The sequence below is a fragment of the Engraulis encrasicolus genome, chromosome 12 (assembly GCF_034702125.1).
Source record: "Engraulis encrasicolus isolate BLACKSEA-1 chromosome 12, IST_EnEncr_1.0, whole genome shotgun sequence".
Taxonomy (NCBI): domain Eukaryota; kingdom Metazoa; phylum Chordata; class Actinopteri; order Clupeiformes; family Engraulidae; genus Engraulis; species Engraulis encrasicolus.
In genome coordinates this window covers 41,287,487-41,292,759 of record NC_085868.1, presented here as the reverse complement: position 1 = coordinate 41,292,759, position 5,273 = coordinate 41,287,487, and the positions used below count along the sequence as shown (strand labels likewise).

General features: G+C 41.0%; 1 long non-coding RNA gene across 1 annotated transcript; it reads left to right on the top strand.

The window, feature by feature from the left end:
• The first annotated feature begins 215 nt into the window (after positions 1 to 215).
• Positions 216 to 2,360, top strand: LOC134459807 (uncharacterized). The gene is made up of 3 exons (XR_010036884.1): positions 216 to 717; positions 1,332 to 1,430; positions 1,744 to 2,360. It is a non-coding gene; the product is annotated as an uncharacterized LOC134459807 (long non-coding RNA).
• Positions 2,361 to 5,273: the final 2,913 nt, after the last annotated feature.

Below are 5,273 nucleotides of genomic sequence, written 5' to 3'. Positions count from 1 at the left end.
TCGTGCGCTGTCCGTCAGCACCACCTGTCATTAGACGTCCGATTAGCTTTCATTACGTGCTGAGGGAAAAACTCCCGCCATTAGGCCTATGTGCTGTTGCACTGTTGTGAGGGATATCACCAAATAATTTAGATAAAAGTCAGAACATTATTTTGGCAATGAAAGGCACACAGGTGGCTGGAAGCTCAAGCAGTCTTCAGTCTGTTCATTTAAAGAGCTGATGACAGATTTTTGACGTTTTTTGATATGATTTTTAACATAAAAAATAACTCAGAATGATATATATATGAATTCTGGAAAGCGCCTATTTTCCAAGTTATGATTTACAAACGCGGGTATTTTGGCGAATTTTACTGGGCGCAGCACCCTGGAGACCACTGATGATGAAGTCGAAAATGACGTCAGCGACAGAACTCTTCCTCCTCACTCACTTGCTGATGCCCGTGGTATTGATGGGACAGGAGGTGGAGCTGTGCTCTGAACATGTCAATTTTGGATAATTTCGGTACTTCCACATTAAAATAATTACTTGGCTGTTCAGTTAAATGTCATACAAATGTGTGCTACTGTCATCCGGAGTGCAGTATTCAGGAGGGGGTCTCACAGTTAGGCTGGTCTATCAGGCTAATCATGTTGGTTTGCACATCGGATCCGTCGCCGGGGACAATACCTCTTCAAAGACCCGTCAAATCATGTTGTGAAACAAACGACGTGAAGGTACGTAACGCAATGTATCTTATCTTCAAGATAATCATAAATGCAATCATAAAGCCGGCGTGATAAGTCGCCTTACAACGACGAGAGGCAAAGTGTAGCACTAGTTAGCATAATATGAGGAAATGCTAGTGGGTGGACATCAACAAATGATTGCTTTCATGAGGATTTTTTCCAAGCATTTTGCATCTGTTTTGTGATTACTGTGGCATTGGTGTGTTATACAGAACTGGATTTATGTTAAAACATCGAAGAAGTAACTTACAACCTGCCTTGTAGTAACTAGACTCGTGGAAACACTACACTAAGCTTACACTTTGCCATTCGTTGTTAGGAGGACGGTAATCACGCTAGTCTGGAGGAGTGTGTTGGTTATAATTACTACGACATGACTAGAAATGGTCTCTTTCTGGCCTTTACAATGCATAAAAAAGTCCTGCACTTTATTAACTTCCTGCTATCATTGCACCATAACATGGTTGTTTTTTTCCCCCATTCTTGTATTTTTTGTATGTCCTCCTGAGGTTTTGGGAAAGGGGATGTTGTAGGCTAATAATGTTGGATTGCTTTTGTTACACCTGTGCTTCATTTGTGTGTTTCAATTTTATGTTGGCCAGGCCTACTTTAGATTTACAAGGACTACAGAAGAAATGGGATCCCAAATTGGAACTGGAAGCAGATCATGGGTCACACCATGCAACCAAACACTTTCTGCAGTAGGTCTAAGTCTTTATCTGTCCACCAAGAACATGTCATTCTTCCTATCTGCTAGTCGACACCGACTGACATACAGTATTAATACCTAATTTATCTCCCTCTGTCTCTCACTCACAATTTGCCCTTTGTCTGGCTAGCATTTACATCTACTTGTTACTGTATGTATCTCTCCTACCCCCAATATCACTCTGTATGTGTCCTCACGTCAATTTCTTTATGTAGGCCTATAACCCACCTAAACTACCGTCCATCAATATACACTCTTATCTAACCCATTATGTATCTTTTGTGTTTCCTTGTGTCAATATGTAGCCGCTGAGCGAAAAAGAGATGCAATACTTCACACCCTGAAGATGTACCTGGGGGGAATTGCCAGAAGATTTTTTTTGTGTGTGGGTAAGAACCTTTTTTTCTATTCTGGTTGCAGGTCCTTCACCCATTGATGCCTAAAGAACATGCAAAAAATTCCAGCTGAATGCCTAAGCCCATTTTGAGAAAAGTTTCCCTCAGCATATGAAAAAAATATCTCAGCCTCTGAAGCACATTAAAACATGACAGCAATTGCATTAAACACAAAGACCCCCATCTTGCATTAGAATGTGTTCATTCAGCTCTAACATACAACATTTTTAATGAAAATTAACTCATGAGCCTGAAAGTTGCGTCATGCGGCACTTGGGACAATGTTGCGCTTGTAATTTACCTGCTGATGTGAACACCACCTCATACAGTTTTGTATGTGACACGTATACCCCACTACTGCATGATAATCTGTATCCTGCATTGCATTTCAATGTTACATCGTGCCAAAGAATTATTTTATTTTGGAGCCCACCCATGCAATTTCCCTTGTATTATTTTTGCCATGTCTTTTTCTCACATTGCTGCAAAACATTCAAACTCTATCATTTACCAAGTAGAGTGTTAATGTGTGTGGATTGCCCTTCATTTCAAATTGTATTTTTGATCTAATTGTTCCATTTGCTCCACAGGGCGAAGATGAAGCATGGCAGGACTGGGTGTATATCTATACACTGCAGGCCCTGGCTTTTGGTTGTATTCTTCATGTAAGAGATGTATCTAAAGCTGTGAGACACTTGTTATTAGAATGTAATATTACTGATATTTGTGGTGTTAACTAAATAGATTGATACATTGACCAAAAATGTTCTCTGTTTGCTTTTGTACAGTCTGAATGAATGTGTATAAATGGAGAATATGTTGTAGCATATGGATAAGCAGGGGTTAGACAATGAAACTGAAATACTTGGTTTCAGATAGGCTTGGCTATAGCAGCCGGCCATGTATATTGACCCTGTGGAGCTCCTGACAGTCAGTTTTTCTCTTTTGTACACTGATGTCACCCATAATCTTTTGTGCATTGCAATATTGGGAGCGTAATTGTGCATTTACCCTGCAAATATAACCTTCACACTCTGCTCTTGCAAAGTACAATTAATGAAGATTGGCCAGACTGACCCAATTTAGCCATGAAACCCTCCACAATAAAATGACAGGCGTTTCAGTTTCATTGTCCAACCCCTGTAAATGTTGTGCTATACGTGGGTTTCCCATTTGCAAATAATCCCTGGCTTCGCGCCACTGGCGGCGCACTCTACAACCCCCAATTGTTGGAAACTGCTGTCACTCAAAAAACACGCTCACGTGGTTGGCTGCTTAGCAGCCTGCCCCTCCTCACAGTGGCAATGTTTGTAAACGGGACACCTGTATAGAACACAACTGTAAACATTACAAATATTATTGACTGACATTGCTAGTAAAGAAAAAAAAAACAGATGCCCAAAAAAACTTTTATTACAGCATACACATTATATTTCCAGAACTTTACTACATAAAGGTGGTACTTAACCAGATGGACAGGCTGCTTGTAAATCATTCAGCCACATACAGCACAGACATACTGCTTGTAAGTCATATAGGCCACATTCAGCATGTCCTCATTGAGACACAGTGGAGAAGTGAAGTCATGGATGGTGATACAGGTAATGTCATCAAGGGTTTGCTGTGCTACATCCTGCTCCCTTCAGCAAATAACCCCTTCTCTGTAGGCGTGGTGGTTACACACAGCTCAAATGACACCTGCACAAATGAAAATGAAAATTGGCTGTAATTTACCTTCCATGAACAATTTTCATCACAGTTACAAAATAAAGATCTTTCAATAAAGTTGTGGTGTATTCACTTTGACAGGCAGGTTTTCGATGGTGTTGGATAGTGTGTTTACAGGTCACACTACAAAAGAGCCTACTCTATAGGATATGGGCATCATCAGTCTTCCTCCTCACCTGCTGGTTTGATGTGCTTGTGTGTTGATGTGACAAATTTTATAGCAGAAGTTGTAAGCTTAGTAGTAGACACATTTTGTCTTTGCATCTTGGTCTCTTATTGCCAAGTTTGAAATGACTTGGTGTTTCTCAAAGCAATTGTGCCGGCACGCTGGGTTGTTAGTTTGACGAGACATTAAGAATGACCAAAAGTAAAAGCATTTCTCAGTTTAGGGTGGAGGAGGATTGACGATGACCGCCTGTATTGGGTCATGACAACTATTGCTAGTAGCCTACACACTTCAAAAACACAGGGCGAAAGCAATAGGCAGGAGGCAAGTAGCCTTTGCTATAGGACCTGCATCGTAATTATTTGCTAAGGCTGAAGTGGGCTATCAAATATTATGCTTCATTCAAGGATAAAACTAGAACTCTCACTCACAGTAGAAGACGTGCCTGCCAAATGAATCACGGATCGGCTACCAGCAGAGCTAGCTTGTATGTCGGTTTGCATGCTGATGCTACTACCCAATACCTATTATTGGCTTACATGGTATTCAGCATTTGCACGTGCAAGACAACAGTACACAGTAGATGTAGGTAGTATTAAATCAGATAACAGGCAGGCCTATTAAAATACTGATTGTCATATTTTGAACAAAAGCGTTGACCTACCAATATTTGTTCCCACGGACGTCCGTGAGTAGTAGCAGCGATGAGTAGCAGCGATTTCTCTGGTAGCAGCCAGCAGAGCTGTATGTGATCCGCAGCGCCACCTTCTGTTCTGGCGTTGACGTCACAACATGGCGGTTGACCAAGAACCCAGAGGTCTTGCAGTGTGTATTTAAAAGTTGGATATTCGCGTAACAACGTTTTCTTTTGCCGTGTTTATGACACACATTGAACCTCTTGCCATATTGTCCATTTTACTTAAAAGATTTAATTGATTCATGTTTCTGTCATCAGCCCTCAAGCTTTTGGGTGCTCTTGGATATCGGGGATCAGTTCATGTAGAGAGAAGAGTTCATCCAGGCACTCCAAAATAAGGTGCCCAAACGATAAGTTACATTAAAAAGCCTTTAATGGTACTGGGCTGGGGTTACATTAAAAAGCCGACATGTTTCGACCTCACCAGGTCTTCATCATTGAAAAGAAAGGCCTCCCTTAAATAGTGACATCACCACATGTGACCCATTACGCACTACACACATTTGCGCACACCATAGAAAACAAAGATTAAAAATAGCCTGGGGTAATAAGTGATGCCACAGAAAAAATGACCAGAAGTACAAATAAAAATCACAAAAAACAAGTAAAATCAATATCCTCATTTAGACCAGTATAGCGCATGGCATCCAGTTGGTGTATCCAAAAAGTCTGCCTCTGATTAGGCCTAAGTCTTTTTAGCCTGTCCCCACCCCTCGGAAGAGGTTTGATATGCTCGACGCCCTGTATGCGCAGCAGAGAATCATTTTTACCATGGTATTCATATGTTTCGCCATGGGATAGTCAAAATTGCCCACTCTGATACCATATTTATGTTCTGCTAGCCTATCT